Source organism: Hyaena hyaena, unplaced genomic scaffold (genome assembly GCF_003009895.1).
Source record: "Hyaena hyaena isolate Hyena2069 unplaced genomic scaffold, ASM300989v1 scaffold_727, whole genome shotgun sequence".
NCBI lineage: Eukaryota > Metazoa > Chordata > Mammalia > Carnivora > Hyaenidae > Hyaena > Hyaena hyaena.
In genome coordinates, this window is record NW_024081359.1 from 641,304 (window position 1) to 663,700 (window position 22,397).

Sequence of the window (22,397 nt, forward strand, 5' to 3'; positions counted from 1 at the left end):
TTCAAAATAAAATTTAGAATAATTTTTGTGAGGCTTCTCCTCAAAAATTTCTTTTAAGATTTTGCTGTGTAGATGGGGAAAACTGCTATGTTTACAATATACCTCTCCATTCAGTCAAGTTTTCTTTCGTCCCTCAGTTTTGCCATTTTTTTCAAATAGGAATAAAGCAATTTCTTTTAAATTTATTATTTGATATTACACATTTTTGTTGATTCTTCTTCTTTTCTTATTGCTGATAAGTAAAAAGCTATTTACATTTGTAGACTGATTCTGTAACCTAATGACTTCTCACTGTTTTGAACAGTTTCTCTGTGATTCTTTTCATTTCATTTTATTTTTGTTGTTGTTCAGGCAGACAATACCATTTGCAAATTATTTAAATTTTTCTCTTCCTGTCTGGCATCTATACTTCTGGTTTAGTTTCTGCCTCCCGCTGTACTGATTAGAATATCCAGAACAACTCCCAGAAAATCTAAGAAAGTATTGTTTATTATTTAGAGTGACTCTGTCTGCAGAAGCTCCTTATTTGATATGATACCTAGTATTATATTCTGACACATATTCTGTCCAAAGTTAAAAATATCATTTTACTCCCTATTTAGTAAGAATTTAAGGGGCACCTGCGTGGTTCAGTCGAAGTGTCTGACTTCAGCTCAGTTCATGATCTCACGGTCTGTGGGTTTGAACCCTGCACTGGGCTTTGTGCTGGCAGCTCAGAGCCTGGAGCCTGCTTCTGATTCTGTGTCTTCCCCTCCTTCTGCTCCTCCCCTGCTTGTGCTCAGTCTCGGTCTCTCAAAAATAAGTAAACATTAAAAAAATTTTAAAAATAAGAATTTAAAAATCAGAAATGGGTGTTGACTTTTACTTTTTAGCATTTAATATAATTTTCATATGGGTTTTCTCATGATCTATTGACACAAGTTTCATTAATGCATTGTCTAATGTCGGAGACTTTTTGTTTCCATGGAAGAGATTCTATTAGATTCAATTGCATTTTGAAAACAGAATTTTGAATTTGGCTTATTAACAGTCTGCTTAGGACATTTGTATTTATGTTTATATGACATCATCCTCATTTTTTCTTTCATGTCTTTTGTCTGGTTTGATACTAGGTTGTATAAAATCAAGAAAATATTCAATCTTTTCTATGTTCGGCATTATTTAAATTATTACAAGAAATTGGGCAAATGCCACCATAAAATAGCCTAGGTCTATCATCTATTTGGGAGAGAGAGGGGCTTAATTTTTAGACAATTTTTTCTTTTTCTTTCATATATTTTTTATCGTTTAATAATTTTAGATATATAATCATATATCATAAATTAAGCCTTTAAAAGTGTGCAATGTAGGTTTTTTTTTTTTTTTTTTTTTTTTTTTTACTATAGTCACAAAGTTGTGCAACCATCATAACCATCAAATTCCAGGCCACTTTTATCACCCCAAAGGAAACCTCATGCCCATTAGCAGTCACTCCCTATTCTTTCCCTCCTCCACCCCCTGGAAACTACTAATCTACTTTCAGTCTTCGTGGATGTCATTTCATATAAATGGAATCATATAATGCATGATTATCTTGTGTCTGGCTTCTTTCACTTAGCATCACGTTTTCAAGCTTCCTCTAGGTTGTAGTATAAATCAGGGCCTCATTCACGTTTATGGATGAGTAATATTCCATTTTGGCTATACACATTTTGTTTATCCATTCATCAGATGATGGGCATTTGGGCTGTATTCTCTTTGGTTATTATGAGTAATGGTCTATGAATTTTGTGTACACATTTTTGAACAGACATGTATTTAGTTCTCTTGATCACATGACTGGGAGTGAAACTGCAGGATCATAAGATAACTCTACGTTTATCTTTTTAAGGAACTGCCATACTGTTTTCCTAAGTGCCTGTGCCATTTTATATTCTCATTAGCAGTGTATGAGGGCTTAATTTCTCCACATCCTCACCAACATCCAGTCTTTTTTATCATAGCCATCATGGTGTGAAGAACAAGCCATTTTTAAAAAATCCGTTCATTAAGATTTTCAAAACCATCACAAGTTTTTATGTATTATCTTATTACCTCCTGTTTATCTGTGGTTATTTCTTCTTTCTCATTCCTAATTTTATGTGTTTGTACCCATCTTATATTATTTTTTTTTAAATATTTTTATTTACTTCTAGGGGAGAGAGAGAGGGGAGGGTCAGAAAGAGAGGGAGATACAGACTCTGAAATAGGCTCCAGGCTCTGAGGTGGCAGTCAGCACAGAGCGCGACGCGGGGCTCGAACCCACGAACTGCGAGATCATGACCTAAATGAAAGTCAGACGCTTAACCGACTAAGCCACCCAGGCGCCCCAACCCATCTTATATTCTTGATTCATCAAGTATTTCCAGTTGATAATTCTATTTTTGAAGACTAGTTCTTGGAAATTTATTGCAACTTTTTTTTCTTATTTATTTGTTTCTTTATTAGTTTTTCTTCTTCTCTCCTTATGGAATCCAGTTATTTTTATTCATTCTAGCTTAATAATATTTATTTGATGATTTAAGTATTTCTCCAACTATAGCTTTGACTTGTCTCTTGTGGGTTTAATTTCTGTTTTCACTGTTATTTTTAAATTGTCTGTAATTTCAATTTTTATTTCATTATTGATGACAAAGTTGTTTGTGGGACTTTTATTATTATTTTAAATAACATGGATATTTGCTTTTAATTTTTTATTAATAATTTCTCAGTTTATTTTATTGTGGACAAATAATGTGGCCTATTTAACCTTTGAAGTTTCTAATTAACTGAGATACTCTTTGAGGCCTAACATATATTCAATTATTAAAATTGTTTTACGGATACTGAAAAAGAAAATCTATTATTTTTTAGTAGCCTGTCAAAATTTGATAAGAATCTGTTAATTGAATTCAATTTCTTTATGTCTTTATTTTATTTTGAGAGACAGAGAACGAGCAGAAGAGGGCCAGAGAGAGAGAGGGAGACACAGAATCTGAAGCAGGCTCCAGGCTCTAAGCTGTCAGCACAGAGCCCCATGCGGGGCTCGAACACACAGACTGTGAGATCATGACCTGAGCCAAACTCAGGTGCCTAACAGACTGAACCACCCAGAAACTCCTATCTTCATTCTTTTATAGGTATATTTTCAGTATCATTTCTTAGGCAATATTTCTTTGAATCAAATAACTCAGTGAATTACATTTTTCACCTTTATCATATATAAAAACAATGAGCTTGACACTTTGTACTATATCCCCTTTGACAATCTCTGCCAATATACTACAGATTTTTAACTCAGAAACATTTTGCTTCATTACCTTTTTTTAATTTTTAAAAAATGTTTCTTTATTTTTGAGAGGGACAGAGAGAGACAGAGCACAAGTGAGGGAGGGACAGAGACAGAGGAAGACACAGAATCTGAAACAGGCTCCAGGCTCTGAGCTGTCAGCACAGAGACTGATGCAGGGCTCAAACTCAGAATGGTGAGATTATGACGGGAGCAGACGTTGGACGCCTAACCAACAGAGTCATCCAGGTACCCCTGCTTCATTACCTCTTAAGTAAGGTATGTGCTTTTCATATTTTTTCTTTCAAATTTAATTTTTATTATATTTTATGGTGATTATTTATCCACGTTTATTGTAACTGCTTTCAAAACTCATTCCAATTTTAGACCATGACTTCCCCCTTTCTAAGTTCTTAACTTGGCTTTATTAGTTGAAATAGGTCTTTTTAATTTTTTCAAGGATACACATCATGAGTATATGTTTTTAAAAACTGTGTTTCTGAAAATGATCAACACCTTGGTTTGTATAATACAATTGAGTTACAATATTTTCTCCTTAAGTTCTGTAGTTGTTCCATTTTTTTCTGGTATTTTTGACAGGTTTGAGACCAGTTCAACATCTACCTACCTACCTACCAACCTACCTACCTACCTACCATCTCTTCATTCCTTTGGTAAGTAGGCATGCTTGTTTTTTCCGCCTGTAGTTTTTCCTCTACATCTTTGTAACTCAATATTTGCTCTTGAGTCTGTGAGTTCTTTCAACTGGCATATATAGTCCTTTCTTCAGTTCAGGGAAGTTATGGTTTATTTTCTCTTATATTCTTGATTACCACTTTTATTTTATTTGTACCTAGACTTCCTTAAGTAAGAAGAGTTACCCATATGTTGGTCTTCCATTCTCTGCTCTTCTATCATCGCCTTCTCTCTCATTATTTTTCTTTTTGTCCTTCTCTGCTCTATCATAGGAAAGGTCTTCAAATTTGTCCTGCTCCACGATGCTGTGATTTTCCACAAGACCAACTCTAACATGTTTTAATCTCACTCTTGTGCTTTTAGCTTCCTTTCAATCTTCTTTCATCGTCCTGTGGTCTTCATTATATCATCTTCCTTTCCATTTACTTTTTTCCCTTTTCCTAGAGGCCTTGTTTTCTTACAGGGCAGTATTCTGATGATTTCTTCTGGCTCTTGAATGAAAGCATCTTCAGATGTGCAATTTGCTCTGTTCAGAGTTGAGCACAGCACTTGGGAAACTGAAATCCACAGTCCACAGAGCTAATATTTTTTCCCATCAATGTCCCACTTCTCACCGTGGCCTCCTCATAAGGAATACACCTATTAGAACGTCTTGCACCACTGTTAATATTCCCCTAACTTTCTGTCCATTTGTTTCCCCAGAATCTTAATATCTGTTTGTTGTAGAAAGATGGTGGCTGAAGTGTAGGGGAAATAATATGCTGTCAGAGCAGCTCCCAAGGGCTGGGCAGGGTTTCTGCTCAGATTTCTGGTTGGCACAATTCCGGGTCCCTGGGTCGGCAGGCAGATGGTGACAGAGCTGTAAAGCATATTCTTACCTCTCGCCACGCTAATTCTTTTATGCAGGCAAAACAGTGATATGTTGTGAGCTGAGGCTCCATATGCCTTATAAATAGGGGTCTATTCTTCCTAGATTTTATTGGTCCTAGTTTCTCATTCTATCATCATTTTTATGATTTCTGGGGCTTTCCTGGGTACTGAGAGAGAAACTGGGAAGCGGGGGGTGGGGGATCATGTTGGGCACTGCCAGTTAGATCCATTCTGATGTAGCCTCTGCTGCCACAGATGTTCAAATCATTGTGATGTGGAGATGATCAACTATTGCTGCTCCTTAGCAAAACTTAACTTTTTTTTTTACACATTCTGTTTCATACCGCTCCCTCAGTAAACCTGACTACATTTAACATATTAACTGAATATGATGTGTTCACTGGAGCTTCCAGGGCAGGCTTTAGTGAGCTCAAATCTGCAAGCTCCACACTCTCTCTTCTGTACTCTGCTTTGGGATGCTGGGCTGGGACATTACAAACTATGTTTCTCCCTTGTCCTCAGGCTCCTTCAGCATTGCCATTAGGGAGCACCGGAAAAAGCCTGGAAGACGGGAGGAGTGAAGGGACTTCCTCCTCCTGTGCTCTCACGATCCCACCTGCATTTCCCTTGCAAGGGCACTTCAGTGTGGTGGCTACATGTGGCTCCAGACCACGGCTTCTCCGGCACTGCCAGAATCAAGTTCGTCATGCCCACTTTGAGGTGTCAGGACTAGTTTGGCAGTGGCCCTCCTTAGAGATCTGAGGCCCACCTCCCAAAGTACTGGTACCAGCACTCGCTGGATGAAACCCCTTCTCAGAGGACTGAGTCCCAACTCCATAGGATTCTTGTCTTCTAGAGTGGACCTTGACTGATAGGCAGTTAGTGTTTTCACAGATACCGGTGAATGTATGTGTTGCCGGAAGCTAGCCTGAGAAGTATGCCTGGTGGTGGTGAACTGTGTGCCCCAAAAGACTCAGATGAGAAAAACAAAATTTCTAGATTATCCTCACACACCCACCCCACCCTCAGTGATCTGGCAGTAGTATAAAAAATCCCAGTGGTTATCCTTTTTTTTTTTGGTTTTCACTGTGCTGTTTTTTTTTTTTTTTTTTTTACAAATAGTTTATTGTCAAATTAGTTTCCACATAACACCCAGTGCTCATCCCCACAAGTGCCCTCCTCCATGCCCATCCCCCCCCCACAGTGGTTATCTTAACAGAGAGAATTCAATATGGAGATTTGTTTCAGTGGGTATTAGTAACCTGAAAAAGTGACACAAAGCAAAACAGAAACACTGAGCTAACACTTTAGACATCTACTATCATCTCTTCAGACCTTGGGGACAGGCAGGAAAGGCGAGGGTCTGCAGACCCTAGAAACTGAGTGCTATATCCTCTGATCTAATCCCAGTGGTGAGTTTGGTGATTCAATCAAGTGTTTGAAAAAAAAAAAAACTGGACGTAACTGAAATTCATTTCATATCAGATGAAGATGATCTCTAGGAACAGAGAGGGAGACAAAGAACTCTCAGACCCTTAGCTGGCATGTCATTGCCACCAAAGTTTTAGTAAGTGGCTTGTGGCAGAGTTGGTCTCATATTTAGTGACCATTTAGCCAGTTAGTTTTACCATAACTTCACCCTAGACTCCGAGAGACACTTTTCTTATGAACCACAACTTAGCTGTGATGTCCCTCCAGAAAGTTCACAGCCAATGTCTCCCCACCCCAAGAAGGGCTTGCTCTGGGTAGAATTTCTAACTTTTAAAAATCTACCTTTAACTCTACAATCGTCTTTTACTCCCTTTCCCACTTCCTTGGAGGCAACCTCAGTTTCTCGGTTGAGAATACTTGTTGCACTAAACATCAGATCTATGCAAAACTTTAGCTCAGCTATTGTATAGTTTTTTCATATAAGAGCATTTAGGAGCACTCGTTCATCTCACTGAAATACCACTTTAGATTCTTAAAGATGCCAGATACTAACAATCATCCAAATGGGTCACATTAGATTCTATTTTTTGGACCAAGATAACTTTATCCTTTGAGTAATGTCAAAGCAACATAAGTTTTCTTTGTTCATCAATTTTCCAACTGTGTTGCAAATATGAATTCAGTGACAGTGGTTGTAAGCTGACATTCCTGTCATTTGGCTTGGGAAACCTTTTAGAAACGGCAAAATATTGTCACATCTAACAAGTGTCCTTTCTACACAACTGTTACGACTCTACTTGTTATAACAGATAACAGTTGTGAGGAAAATAGCTCATCTTGGCCGAGGACAGAATACTCCAAGGCATGCTGCATAAGCCACCTAATGGATTTGTGGAAAAGCAGAAATTGACAATAAATAACCATTCACTATGGAAATATGTTAAACAACCATTAGCTATTTCCCCAAATGAAGACAACTCTTTTCTGTCTCTTTAACGAGATGTTCAAGATTTGGCAGGTCCCCAAAACAACAATTTTGTATTCATCTAAGCATTTCCAAAGCATTTAAAGATTAATTCATTATCTTCCATAACATAATAATAAATTATGTATTTCTGGGTAATCCTATGCCTCCTTTATGGAAGAAGATACCCAAGTAATATAGGGGAAACCTTGTTTCAAGAAAGTTAAAGGCTCTGCAGGAAAAAAGCAGGGCCCCATTTTGCAGACTTGAAACCTACTAGTTAATGCAAAGAGGGCTAACTCCTGTAAAGACATATTTAACTAATGCCCTCAGTGTCAAACTTCAAAACACTACCTTTAAACCGTATTTATTCTTATCGATAATACCTGACATTTCCTATTTACTCATGAACTATCAGAAAAAAAATGCTTAAACACAAAGAACCATTGCTACTGGAGAGTTAAACAAGACCGTATTTAGCTTTAAACTAAGAGGTGAAGTGATGAGTTCGAGACAACTGGAGGACGGAACCAAACTAGAGTTCATGGTTTTCCAATTAATTTGCATCTAATGTTTCTGCTAGCACTGCCTCTTCCCATCTACCCTTTGACTGTGCAGGTAAATCAACCCTACCATCTATATGCTCATCATAGTATTTACCTTTGAACGTTAATTATAATAGACTTAGGGTTGGCCTAAGTTCAGATTGGGAGGAGAGTAACACTCATCTTAAGGACAGATTTTCCTTTCAGTTTCAACTTCCTCAGATACTCACATGTATGGCCTTCCAGCCACGCAGGGTTAGCCCTAACAGCAACTCTCTGAAGGCCCAGACATACCCTCTGCCCAACCTTTATTTCTCTCCAGCCAGCAAAACTCTTCCCTGAGATCTAAGTGAAATGAATGTGATCATTGGTCTAATCATATATATTTAACTGCTATTACAACTCTGCTGTTGTTACTATACTTCTATGGTTACTACTACTGGTCAACTCCTATTTAGAGGGCTATGTGCCAGTCACTGTACAAAGTACTTACTATATGACATTTCATATTAACAGAGTAGCTTAACTGCTGCTTTATCAGCAGGTTATTTGGTGGTTGCCAGGTATTCACTGAATGTATATGGTTATTGTTTTTATAGTGAAAGTATGGTGTAGGGCCATGGCTACTTAGTGTTGGTACACTCCCAGGCTATGCGTACTTGAAGACAAGGCACTGCAGCCTCACCTTTGAACAAACTAATTTCTTTTCTTTTCATAATCCCAAAGGAATACAGTTAGATTTAAAATTTAAATCCATTTGGTGGGGGCACTGGATGGCTTAGTTAATTAAGCACCCAAATCTTTGTTTTGGCTCAGGGCATAATCTCACAGTTTTCTGAGTTCAAGCCCTATATCCAGCTCTGTGCTGACAGTGCAGAACCTGCTTGGGATTCTCTCTCTGCCTCTCTCGGCTCTTCTCCTGCTCACCGTATCTCTGTCTCGGTCAAAATATATAAATAAACTTAAAAAAGATTAAAAATAAATAAAATTTAAACCTATGGATTAAATGAATAAGTGTACTCACATTTTGTGAAATCTGTGGGGGAAAATTAATTGTCTAATATCAAATCAGCCAATAGAGCCAGAGTAAAATTATAAATTTGCTAATGCTAAAATAAAATGACCATTTTTAGGGCCTGAGCTGTAAATGCAATCCCTTCTTCACCTTTATCACTTTTTTAAAGTTATCTCTTTTTTGACATATCTGGAAATTCTTATTGAAATCATTATTTTGGTTTGAATTTTTACCTATCAAAGGTAAAACTAGTCAAAGAAGGACAAAAGAAGGCACTAACTGTATCAACTTAACTAATGGACTATTTTATTATTATTTTTTTTATGGCTTTGAGATACATTTCACAGGCCACACAATGTACTCATTTAAACTATATAATTCGATGTTTTAAGTATATTGTACATTTTTTTAAAAAAAGTGAAGACAATGTTTTTAGTAGGATACATTAAAGTGAGTGCCAGCGAAGGAAGTATGCTTTTCAGGAAAAAAAAATCATGATCGTCAGTGCTATTAGACAAATTTTTTTCGAGGAAGGATTTGAAGCCCTGAAAATCTAGGAGATGTAAATCCAACATGTGCTAAACATAAGACTGAAGGATTTTTCCTGGAATAAATAAATGAATGTGAGTTCTTTGCCTCTTTAATTTCCATGAACCAAGGGCCACATATAACTATTTTTCAGCCTTACCTCATGAAAGCTTTGAGCTTTCCCTTCATGTTAAAATATATTATTTAACATTGGAGTGTGTCAACACCACATTAGGCACTTTAAAAGAACAGAATTAGCCATGCTTCCTACTCAAGGGACTTGTCTACTAAGTATCAGACTAAAGCAAAATGCTATAGTATTCCCTCACATCAAGCAATCCATAGAGTGATATTTTCCCTTAATTCTTCCATAAAATCAATGAGATTTTTCTTTTTTTATACAAACTCAAAGGAACACCCTTTGATTTAACATATACCTTTAGAAGTTCTGTTTGGGCACATTCCACGTCTTATTCTTTTATCATGGGACAGAATCAGTGACTAGACCTCAAATCAGACCCGTTTAATGTGGTTTTTGTCACAAAGCAAAAAGGATTCCATTTTCGCTGACTCTGTAATCATCCACTTTATAGTGAGGAGGGGCATTTAAACAAACAAGAGAGCCTATTTCTCACATACACCTTCATAGTATGCACTAAATAAATAAAGCTGATAGCACAGTGCAGTGAGAAAACCTGCAGAAAAGAAATATAAAATGCTTCAGTCTGGGTATGCTTTCACCAGGTAGTAATTAGAAGCAAAAATTTTAATTATGTGGTATCGTAGAACACTTTGTGAGTGTCAGAACCATAATGCAAGTATGAAGCACAAAACCTGAAGGTTATCAAGCTACATAATCATCGCTTTATAAGATGGTTAAAAGTATAAAGGCGTCCATTTTCAATGTAACTTGTTTAGTCACTGAATTACTAATTTGCTTCCCTTATCGTTTTACTAGAGACTACTTAAACTTTTGGGTCTACTAGCTTAAGTCTGCTTGTATAAATACACTGTAATCAACTAGGTTAATTAGTCAAATTAGCTCAGTATTTCTTCGTCTATACTTAGAACTTGAAAAGTTCATAATGTTCAAATTAATAATTCAGCATTGGTTCCTAGTCTGAAGCTTTTTAAAAACTAAATTTAATAGTGGCAAGAGTTACAAATTCAGAAATATTATAATTAAGCAAGCAGATGTACATTTTGAAACAGTGCCTCAATGGATATTAAAATGTCCTGAATAAATTCTTGCTACAGTTGGATTTAGTGGTATAAATTTTGGAAAGAAATAATGAAATAAGACAACTATAAGCATGCAGACTTTTCTGAAAGACCACAAACCAACATAATCTTTAAAATCTTATTCACAGTATTTTATGTGTTTCTCAGAGATCCGGAGCAAAGTGCTTTCAGAACTCGACTTGTTGATATTTGTCATAATGGCATTATCAGTGTGCCGGTTCATAGCTACATTGGGCCATGTCTGGCCCAGGCTAGTTCTTTCAAAGTTCCAACCAAATCCAATGTGGTATTTCATGGACAGAAAAGGTCTTAAGATATTGGGCTTTAAAAATGGGTCTCTGGATTCTCTCTACTCTAGTGCTTTCTCAGAACAAATACTCGTGAAATTAGATAATTTCATTTTGCAAACAATCTGGAAAGGATTTGGAGAATGAGCACAAGGGGGAGAGACGGGGGATGGTGAGAGGAATTGACTCAGGTTTTTTAGCACGGATTTTGAATTTTGCCTTGAGATGTTTAGAACTGAAGTAATCAAAAGGTAATCATATTACCTAACTTTGGATAGAAAATGTAAACTAATTCCAAATTTCCAGTACCTACCCTTCCTGCTAAAACTATGAGTCGCCCTAATGGACAGACTATATAATGAAAAGTCAAATAACCCTACTCTACCACAAATTCTTGCAAATTGTCTGTAGCTGAGGATTGTCCCACAGTCACCTTATGTTCCTAAACCTGCAGCAGGAAAATGTTACTGGCAAAGTGGTAGCCAGAGTCATGGAAGGAGGGACACACCAATAAACTTACTCAAAGCCAGAGCTAAACTGTAGCTTGGATTTTCTTCCAAATAATATGGGGGAAGGGAAACCCCATAAAAGATTTAAACTCTGGAAAAATTTCCCACTTTATAAATATTTACATGAGGCCAACCCCCATCATAGATTCAAGTATTTAAATACTTCATATACTTTCATTAAATGGCATCAACCCACTTATCTAAAGTTTCCTAGAGCATCCAAATAAGATAAAGAGCAATATGATTCCTTATAATTCTGCTTCATTATCTGACTGGTAGATGGAACTCTGAGTATATTTCCTCCAGGTCAAACCTAAGTGAAATGTGGTTATGAAAAGAGAAAAAGTAAGTTAGGAGTGATGCAAATTTTGCAATCTGATGGTTTAAAAATATTTTAAAGAGCATCTAAATCCCTGGGACTGGTTTCCTCAATAAAAAAAAATAATGTTTATTTATTTCGGAGAGAGAGAGAGGAGAGAGAGAGAGAGAGCGAGGGCGCACGCACTGGGAAGGAGCAGAGAGAGGCTCCAGGCTCTGAGCTGGCAATCAGCACAGCTCCTGACACAGGGCTCAAATCCACAATCTGTGAGATCATGACCTAAGCCAAAGTCAGACATTTAACCAACTGAGCCACCTAGGTGCCCCTCCTCAGTTTTAAATAAGGAATATCACCTCCTAGATACCTAACAGCAAGTATTTATAAATCTGAAATACTAAAAGATAATGGCTGTATAGATGCGCTACGCTGTCATGCAGAATAATTTGTGGGTAAGCATTTCAGCTATTTGAAAAGTCAAACTCAAGCAATCACATGTAAGTGAATCTACAAATGCCTCCAGGTAAATTCTGAAGGCTAGATCAACAGTTTTCTGCCCAAAGGGTATTTCTTACTGTGACTCTTAGAGAATGTCAGAATGCTTTAAAGTATGGTGCTAATAGAGATTTTATAATTATACATATATTTGTAACTGCAGACCATTTCTATGAACAAAAGTTTACAATGATAGCCTTGTCACCAGGATCAAACAGATTCTCATGCCACCCACCTCCATAGGTATGAAGCTGAGTTGATTTTCAGGGTCACAATCAAGCCAAAGTAATTTTAGGTTGAATATTTTGTTTTACAAAAGAAAAAACAGTATGCACATCTCTATTCATGATGTGTGTGTGGGTGGTATAGTTTTGAGAACTTAGGGAGAGTGGTGCTTGGTATAACCTAGTCAGTGAGGGAAAGCATTTAAAAATACTGTCAAGGACTCTGGCAGGAAAGACTGTATAAATATACTGTAGACTCAAACATGAGTGAGCTGGTTAAAAAAAGAAAAGAAACTGCAAATGAAAACTTCAAAACTACTACCCCCACGATGAAATACATTATATAAAGGAGAACATTATCAAGGGTTTTTATACCCACGAAAATACCTAATTTCAAAAGCCCAGCTCTTAGAGAATTTTCTCTTCAAATCTGGGGATTCAGGATTCAGCCAATATAATTGGTAGGATAGTCTTAGCATATTTTGTGAAATCATTTATAAGGCTACCAAATGTCTTGGGAACTTTTTCCTCTAATCACTCCTGAATCCGTCCAAATTGGTTTTAAATTATTCCATTCGTAATGGTAAATTTTTATTACAAACATGTTTTTTACTCCAATTTAAGCACAGATATGTCAGTTTGAAGAAGAAATAATTAGATCCTACATGGTTTTTCATGCTGCACATTATTATATCAAAAATCCTATCCCATCATGGAAAAGATGTGGAAGGTTTCTATAAATTCCAAGTTAATTTATTTCATTAAATGGCTTATACTGTGCATGTAGGTATGCATATATTTTCAAGCACAAACACACAAATACACAGAACCATGAATTATACTCTACAACATCCCTTTTGAAGTGTTGTTCTTTTTAAAATCTTTACATGAATAATATCCAGCATCATGGACCTTGAACACTGATGATTCTGGCTAACGCTTTTATCCTTTGCTTGAAATTACAGGATCAGTCTAGCCAGAATTTATGAGAACCAGACCCCAGACCTCACATAGCTCACATATTAGACCATTAGGCATCTAACTACCTCTGAACAATTTCAATGCATTATCTCGCCTTTTCCCTGGGGCACAAACTTCACTCGTCCATACTTTTAATATATTTTGTCTGCATGAAGCAGATCGAGTTATTACATGCCAGCAGATCACGACTTACAGAAATTTCATTGCTTCACAACGATGCAAACGAGCATCTCTGTTCTCCACTCTCATGTGGATCCACAGGGAAATGGTCAATGCTACAAATGTGTGTAAATTATCTGGTGGTTGAAGTAAAGCCTATTTGATATTTTTACTTAAATACTTTAAACATTCCCATACATTCCCACCCACAGACAGCCAAGGAAGCCAGTATCTGTGCATATGTTAAAAAATTATATGCCACTTCCAAAGGACTATTAAAGTACTTTAAGATCAATGAAAACCACTCAGCTTTTGCCTTCTCCAGTAGGATTTTTATATTCTTCATTGGATATCTCTTGTTTATATTTATGTTTCGGTTTGCAGACTTCAAAATCTCCTAGGCCAGGAATTTATTTGCTCTTCAGAAAAGAAACTGAGTGATCAAGATTTAAAAATTAATAGATCTTCGAACCCCCCCACCCAAATCTTTCACCTGGATTGCAAAAACCATTATGTTCTTTTCTTTCAACAGAAATTTTTTTTCTTCAATAAGGCTGAATGGGAAACAAGGGTGATCCTATCCTATCCTGAGAGACTGTTCATCAGCTAGCTCAGTTTACAGCTATTTAAAAAAAAGGTGTGTGTGGGGGGGGGGGTTCTCAGTCAATTAAGCATCCAAATCCAGATTAGGTTATGATCTCACGGTCTGTGGGTTTGAGCCCCACCTTGAGCTCTGTGCTGACAGCTCAGAGCCCCGAAGCCTGCTTCGGATTCTGTGTCTCCCTCTCTCTCGGCCCCTCCCCCACCTACACTATGTCTTTCTCTCAAAAAATAAACATTAAAAAAAATTAAAACAAAACTGGAGGCAAGGAGCACTTAGAAATGTCTTATTTTATTATGTGGGACTATTATTATTTTGTGGTAACATGAGCAAACAATGGACATTTTTCTCCTTAGCCATGATGCTTTTTGTTTTTTTTTTTTTAATTTTTTTTTTAATGTTTTATTTATTTCTAGGAGACAGAGAGAGACACCGTGAGCAGGGGAGGGTCAGAGAGAGAGGGAGGCACAGACTGAAACAGGCTCCAGGCTCTGAGCTGGCAGTCAGCACAAAGCCCGACGCGGGGCTCGAACCCACGAACCGTGAGATCATGACCTAAGCGAAAGTCGGACACTTAACCGACTAAGCCACCCAGGCGCCCCTTGTTGTTATTATTTTTCATTATCCACTCTGAAGTTAGGTTTCTGGGCTAGTTTGCCACTTCCTCTAGTCTGTTACATATACATATAGTATATAAGTGTGTATATATATATATATACTTTTTTTTTTTTTTAATACTGGCTAACAATGGTGCTACTTGGCTTTTTCCAATAAAATACTTGGGAAAGGAAGAAGCAAGCTACTGTTATCTAAAACAATTTTCTCATTTAGTTCCAAACTAAAACAAACAGCAAGGAAAGGTCATTAGTCTCACAGACTAAAATTGTTTTGATGAAGGCCAGCTTTGCATTCTGTTGACAAGCGTCTCAATTCTTTTCAACAGCTCTGGGTGTCCACCATGGAAGAATGTAAAGCAGTCATCAGCCTCAGGGAACCAATGGCTCTAGGTGACGATTTGCAGAACTAAAAACCAATCGAACGATTCATCCTCTCCCCCTTCTCTTTATCACAAGTTAGTATATTAATAATGCAAATGAGTTCTTAGATTTAGAAGTAAAGAGTGCTTGAACTTCTGCCCTTGTACACCATTTAGCAACAGTGGATGCTCAGCCTTATCGTGTGTCTTTTTCAGGGGGAAGTCAGGGAATTGAGAAGAACCTGCACAACTGTATCAAATTCTCCCCAAGTAGGCAGACAGTGTGGTTCACTTTTACAAGCAGCTCAAGTATGGTGCCAGAGTGCCCTCAGTAAAAAAGAGGAGCAGATGGAAAAGGAATGAGCCTCTGCAGATGCCCTGACTTTCATGCTGGCTTGGGAGCAGAGGGCCAACCCGCTTTGTGATTAACGACCAAGACCTCCAAGCGGCATGACTTCATCCCACTGTCTTCTAGCTGAAAATAAGGATCACCATTTCTTCACCCAGAAACCCAAGTGGCCCTTCCCAATACATTTTTGCATTCAGGCTTCCCTGTGCTATTTACTCTCTGAGGTTCCATTTGCCAAGTCCTCTCACCTTTCTGAAGCTGGAGAGTCAGAGAGTGTGGATCACTGCATGAAGAGCCCGCCAAGAACTAGAAGGGTGAATTCAAACAGCCTCTAGAAAGTTCAGGATAAGAAGCACTGTATAGAGATAGCCCAGGGATTTATAAGTTGGGAGATTTAGGTTCTATTTTGAGCTATGCCTTGAGCATGTTGCTCTCTTTATAAAAACTGCCAGATGTGAGAGGAAAGACTGCTTACTTTGTGGAGAGCTTGAAGAATTCTTAATCAGAGAATTTGATTAAGGCTAAGAAGGAAATTCAGTTAACGGTTCTTTTAAAATGTTATAAAACAAACATTGGGCTGAAAAACTCTTTACCCTTCTTGGTTAATTTTTATTGTCTGCCTATAAACTGAGCTGTATTCTACCTTTTTTGAGGCAAAACCAGCATTCTGCTGTGTCTTCCCTTCGACTTAGGAAAGGCATGGGAAGGGGCGCCTGGGTGGCTTAGTCGGTTAAGCGTCCGACTTTCGCTTAGGTCATGATCTCACGGTTCGTGAGTTCGAGCCCTGCATCGGGCTCTGTGCTGACTGCCAGCTCAGAGCCTGGAGCCTATTTCAGAGTCTGTGTCTCCCTCTCTCTCTGACCCTCCCCTGCTCACGCTGTTTCTCTCTCTCTCTCTCTCCTAGAAATAAATAAAAATATTTAAAAAAAAAATAAGGAAAGGCATGGGAAGTCCAGGTTCCATGGGGCAGGAATGGCCCATAGCCAGTTCTCAATCCCTCTGTAACACATGTGCCAAGGAACAAACAAGCCTGTCTTTTTTTTTTCATGTTTATTTATTTTGAAGGACACAGTGCAAGCAAAGGAGGGACAGAGAAAGAATTCCAGGCAGGATCCGAGCTGTCAGCACAGAGCCCGATGCAGGGCTCCATCTCATGCACTGTGAGATCATGACCAGAGCCAAAATCAAGAGTAGGACACCCAACTGACTTCAGCCACCAAGGCGCCCCAAACACAACTGTATTAACCATGCTTAAGAAAGTGAAGCCTTGGTGAGCCTGGGTGGCTCAGTCGGTTAAGCATCTGACTTGAGCTCAGGTCATGATCTCAGTTCGTGGGTTCGAGCCCCACGTTGGGCTCTGTGCTGACAGCTAACTCAGAGCCTGGAGCCTGTTTCAGATTCTGTGTCTCCCTCTTTCTCTGACTCTCTCCTGCTCATGCTGTCTCTCTCCCAGAAATAATTAAAAATTTTTAAAAATTTTAAAAAAAGTGAAGCCTTCCAACTGCACAGGTGGTTTATTCTGCATTCTGATAGTGGGTGCTTGGGAAGTGCTGACTGAGGTCAAGCTGAAATACACAACCCTGCACCTCCACTGATCCCTGCCCCAGTCCTTGGTCAGGTCACATAGTAACACTGGCTACCTTACTCCCCAGGGCAATCCTTCTGGCGGTAAAGGCAGCTGTATTGTGCTCCTAAATGTTCTCTTCTCCAATTCATGTGTGCCCTGCTGCTTCTGGCCATTTCTTATACCGCAGGCCTTTGAACCAAGGTGACCCCCCCGCCCCCCAGCCAATGTCATCACAATGGGCTCCAGGTTGTCAATGTCTCCCTTAAGGCGTGGAGCCCATAACTGCTATACCATAATCCAAAGCCAGTCTAATCAGAGTGGACTATACCCTGCATGATATCCACCATTCTAGTTATTTTGTTGTATTAATACAGGGCTTTTTTTTCCTTTTAGCTAAATCATATTGTGCTTACTGTTAACTAAAATCTCTCCTTCTGTCATAAAGCTCCCATCTTATATTTATGTAATTGAATTTTGGTACTTAAGCATTCTTTACATTTATCTTCTTTATAATTTCGTCTTGTTAGAGTTGGCTCATTGTTGCATCAGATCCAAAATTCTTTTTGGCAGTAGGAAATAAGCTAAGTGATTCCTACTCTGTGTCAAGTGCACTGCTCCAAGGGTTTCCACATTGCACCCATGTATTTCACCCATGCAAGAGCCACATGAAGTAGTGATTCTCCTAACTTTGCTGGAATCTAAGGCTGAAAGGCTAAGAGGACTGCTGATGGTCAAACCCCTGGTTCATGGTACAACCAAGATTCAAACCTAAGTGATCTAACCATTCATGGACTGTTCATTCCATTTGCTGTACTATTTCTTAGGATTTCTTTGGATTCTGCTCCTGCCATTTAACATATTGGCTCTCTCTTCATCCAGCACAAATTAGAAAGAATCATCAATGTCCTCAATCAACTCATTATTTTAAAAATAATTGCACATAACTGGGCTGAAAACAAAGCCAGCAGAGCTTGGGTGCCAGAAATCTATTGGTGCCGACTTTTCTTAACAAAGCCACCTATCCAAACTCTCAGCAGCACATGACTTTTCATCATGCTCACGAGGACCTCACTGATTCATTTACTTAATAAGCGAAGTATCTAGTATGTGCCCGGATCTGTGTCAGGCACTGGGCGTACAGGGACGAACAGACATGGGCACCATGACAACTCTGTCAGAGGCCAACATGGGGTCTGGATGAATTCACTCACAGTAAACCCATGTCGACTCTTAGTGAACAATGGCTCCCTCTTCTAATGGAGGGGAAATGTCACAGCCACACTTAGTGTGCCTGCCCTGGGCAAGATGGTTAGCACTGAGCACAGCAAAACGAGCGAAGCTGAGAGCGCACAGAACAGTATCACTGAGTAAGGATCCTGCTGCTCCGGGAACTGCAGTCCCCAGCCTGTGACAGGCAACTTTACCTAACTATGGGAGTTTTCATTTTTAAGAAAACAGGGCCAAGGTTTTCATTTGTCTAACCAGGTGACAAATACTGCCTTCTCCTTGTCACTATTTGTCTACAACAAATACACTTTCCAAAAATCAAACGCAAACAGGATTCATTCAAAAGATGGTCCATGAAAACCTATCAAAGTAGAATCTGAGAAATAACCATGGAAAATAATTCCATTTACTGAACAAGTACTATGTGTGTGGCAATGTATTGTGTACTTTTATTTAACTCAGTCCTCACAGTAACCCTACTGGGAATGTGATTTATAAACCCCGTGTTTAAATTTTTAAAAAACACTTTTTTTAATGTTTTTTATTTATTTCTGAGAGAGAGAGAGAGTGTGAGCAGGGGAGGGTCAGAGAGAGAGGGAGACACAGAATTCAAAACAGGCTCCAGGCTCTGAGCTGTCAGCCCAGAGCCTGACACGGGGATCGAACCTACAAACCATGAGATCACGACCTGAGCCAAAATAGGATGTTTAACCAACTGAGCCACCCAGGCGCCCCTACAAAACACTTTTTAAGGGTGCCTGGGTGGCTCAGTCAGTTGGGTGCCCGACTTTGGCTCAGGGTCATGACCTTGCAGTTCATGAGTTTGAGCCCGGAGTTGGGCTCCATGCTGACAGCTCAGAACCTGGAGCCTGCTTTGGAGTCTATGTCTCCCACTCTCTTTGCCCATCCCAAGCTCCCTCCCTCCTTCCTTCCCCCCTCCCTCTAAGAATAAACAAACATTAAAAAAATTTTTTTAATCCTTTCGGGGCATGTGGGTGGCTCAGTAGGTTAAGTGTCTGACTCCTGATATTGACTCAGGTTTTGATCTTGTGGTCCTGGGATGCTAGCATGGAGCCTGCCTGGGGTTTACTCTCTCCCAACTTGTGAACACATGCATGTGTACTCTCTCTCTTAAAATAAATAAACAGTTAAAAAAAATCCTTTCTCTACCCTACTACCCCTCAAGCTAGCACGCTTTCTATTTTCATGTCTTGAAAGGAGAGTCCATCTCCAGACGCCCTAACTCTGTCCTTCCCTACTTGCAATCTGGCTTCTGCTCTTTCACTTTCCTGAGACTTTCCAGACCCAAAGGTCACCAATGACTTCCTCGTGGCCAAATGCAATATTTTCTCTCTTCTGCCCCTCAAACTCTATAGATCTCAACTCTGGTGATTATGCATTTCTTTTGCCTTAGTATTTATTTAGTGACTACCTTATGCTAACCAAAGGGCTACACCAGAAGCTCAGGCTTGGAGTGCTCTTTCAAGATCCTCTGTGTTCCTGCTCCTCAGCTCTCTGACATCTTTGTGAGCTTCTCTAACTCCTATCACTTCTAAATATACTTCCCCAAGAACCTATCCTTGGCCCTCTTCATTTCTCTGTAGTCCCCAGTCATAATCTCACAACTTTAGCTGTTAACTCTGAGGACACTTCTAAAGCTCTTCCTATGCCAGCTTTTCAGTTCTGCATTTCTTTTTCTTTTTTTTTTTTTTTTTTTACATTTATTTATTTTTGAGAGACAGAGTAAGATAGAGTGTGAGCGGGGGAGGGGCAGAGAAAGAAGGAGACACAGGATCCAAAACAGGCTCCAGGCTCCGAGCAAGAATTCAGCACAGAGCCTGACATAGGGCTCGAACCCACGGGCCATGAGATCATGACCTGAGCTGAAGTTGGACCCTCACCTGACTGAGCCACTCAGGCGCCCCTCAGTTATACATTTCTAATGTCTGCTGAAATTCTCCCAAACTCTTTACTGTCATATACTGAAATCTTTCTTACCTTCTCATGAACCTACTCGTCTTTCCTGTCTTTAATAGGTTTTGGCATTTTAATAGGGTCAAGCTCCAAACCTTAGTTAGCCACATCTTGGAATGCTCTCTCTTGTTTCATTGCTCACTACAATTGAATTGCAAAAATCTGCAGATTCCCCCATCGAACAACTTCTCAAGCTTGTCTCTTCATTTCCATTTCTGTTACCCTAATGTAGCAACTCACAAACTGTCACTTAGATTACAGTTCCCCAACCATTAGCCATTCCCCTAAGACCTCCCAGGTTTGAGCGATATGGGCAGATTATAAGCACTGTACTGTTTATTTAATATGTTTAAGTTAATAGGGGTGCCTTGGTGGCTCAGTTGGTTAAGTGTTAAGCATCCGACCTCGGCTCAGGTCATGATCTCACCAGTCTGTGAGTTTGAGTCCCACATCAGGCTCTGTGCTGACAGCTCAGAGCCTGGAGCCTGTTTCAGATTCTGTGTCTCCCTCTCTCTCTGCCCTTCCCCCGCTCACATTCTGTCTCTCTCTCAAAAATAAATAAATATTAAAAAAATGTTTTAACTACATTTAAGTTAATAGACCTATTTTTCCCTCTCAGACTCATCCATGGCAATAGTCTATGGAGTCAGAGGTTTGCTGTGCAAACTTGTTTTTCTAATACATAGATTTAGGCTATGTTATTATCAAAATCTGAATATCACTTAAATTCACCTTACATACCACAAATCATACCCTCCCCATACTTTGGGAAACCTCTGTTTTGGTTATACAAAAGCCTTACAACCAGTATTTCCATCTCCAGGCTTCTGGCGTTTCAAACCACTTAATTCTCCTAAACTCACTGTGCAGAACTACAACCAAACCAAGTCAGTGTGTTGCACAAAAACTCAGTCTCCATCTAGTCAGGTCTACAACCACTTAACTCGTGATGTCTCCAGTCTGAATGGATTTGCCTTCCCAACATCATTTCCTGTTGCTCAGGCACCTTATCTCAGGCTTTATGGAAACAATCCCTGCTAATCACTGCTGTCCCTGCTGCCCCTACTCCCCACCCCTGCCCCAGTGCCTGCCCGCAAAGTCCTCTCTCCCCCTGCCCCATCTGCAGCCTCCTCAACATGTCCACTAATTCCCTCAACTGGGAGTAATCTTTCCTTCCTCCACCAACTTCCCCTTTGCTTTTGACATTTTTACCAATACTTTTACCCATACCATACTTTTGACACTTTCCACCTTCTACTTTTGACTTCGGTTAGATATTCCCACTTTGTCTCTACGTGTGTTTAAATTCCTTGAAGGCAGGCTCTCGTTCCTCCTATAACTTAGTGAAGTATTTGCTCAAAGGTGGGGGGAGAAAAGGCCACCAAATATGGATTGAATAAATGAATAGATGAGTCAGGTAACATTACGGTGGAAGTGAATGTTGATTAAAGTAGTTTTCTCATCAAGTAGAATTTTTTTCCCCTCAACAATTGATCTGCATTTTAGTGGCAGCAGGGATTAGTGCACGTTGTTGAAGAAGTTTCTTACAAGTCACATCTTCGTCTAACTGTGCCTACATCTACTTACATTTAAACAAGGCAAATTGGAGAGTTGTTCTATAGCTGTAGAAGAGGGCCTGATCTTGGTGACAACTGAAGTTGATTAATTTTGTTTTGCTTTTTAATGGACATATTTCTGAGACAATAGTAATACATGGAGGATTTTTAAGTGTATCAGGTTTTTTGGGTTTTTTTGGTGTTTTACAGAGCCTTGCTCCCAGTACCTACTGAATATGGAAACTATATGAAGCCATGTCTCCTAGAGGGCTCATTCACATCTGGAAAGATGTTTCCTTGAATGGCTGACCATAGCTGGAGGAGAGCCTGGTGCTCCCTGGAGTTTAGTGTGACAACCCCCGAGAGTCTGAAGCCAACCCAGCTGCTAAGTAGGGAGGAGAGCAGCAAGGCCCTCTGATTATTCTGCCTGTTTGGCAGAGACCCTCCCTCCTGCCTCAAGTGAACCCTGTGTGTTCACGTTTCCTTGGGCCAGAGACTCTGTGTGACACTCCAGAAAATACTTGTCAGAAAGCCAAAAGCTCTGCATTCATTAGAACCCTCGCTTTTGCTCAAATATAATACTAGCAATGATTTGGGGA

The 22,397-nt window shown here is 39.2% G+C and overlaps 1 protein-coding gene and 1 non-coding gene across 9 annotated transcripts in view; one reads left to right on the top strand and one right to left on the bottom strand.

The window, feature by feature from the left end:
- Positions 1-22,397, bottom strand: part of MEIS2 (Meis homeobox 2) — a 208,921-nt gene that overhangs the window by 91,833 nt on the left and 94,691 nt on the right. The window lies entirely within an intron of this gene.
- TRNAS-UGA lies at positions 16,749-16,831 on the top strand. The gene has a single exon. It is a non-coding gene; the product is annotated as a tRNA-Ser (tRNA).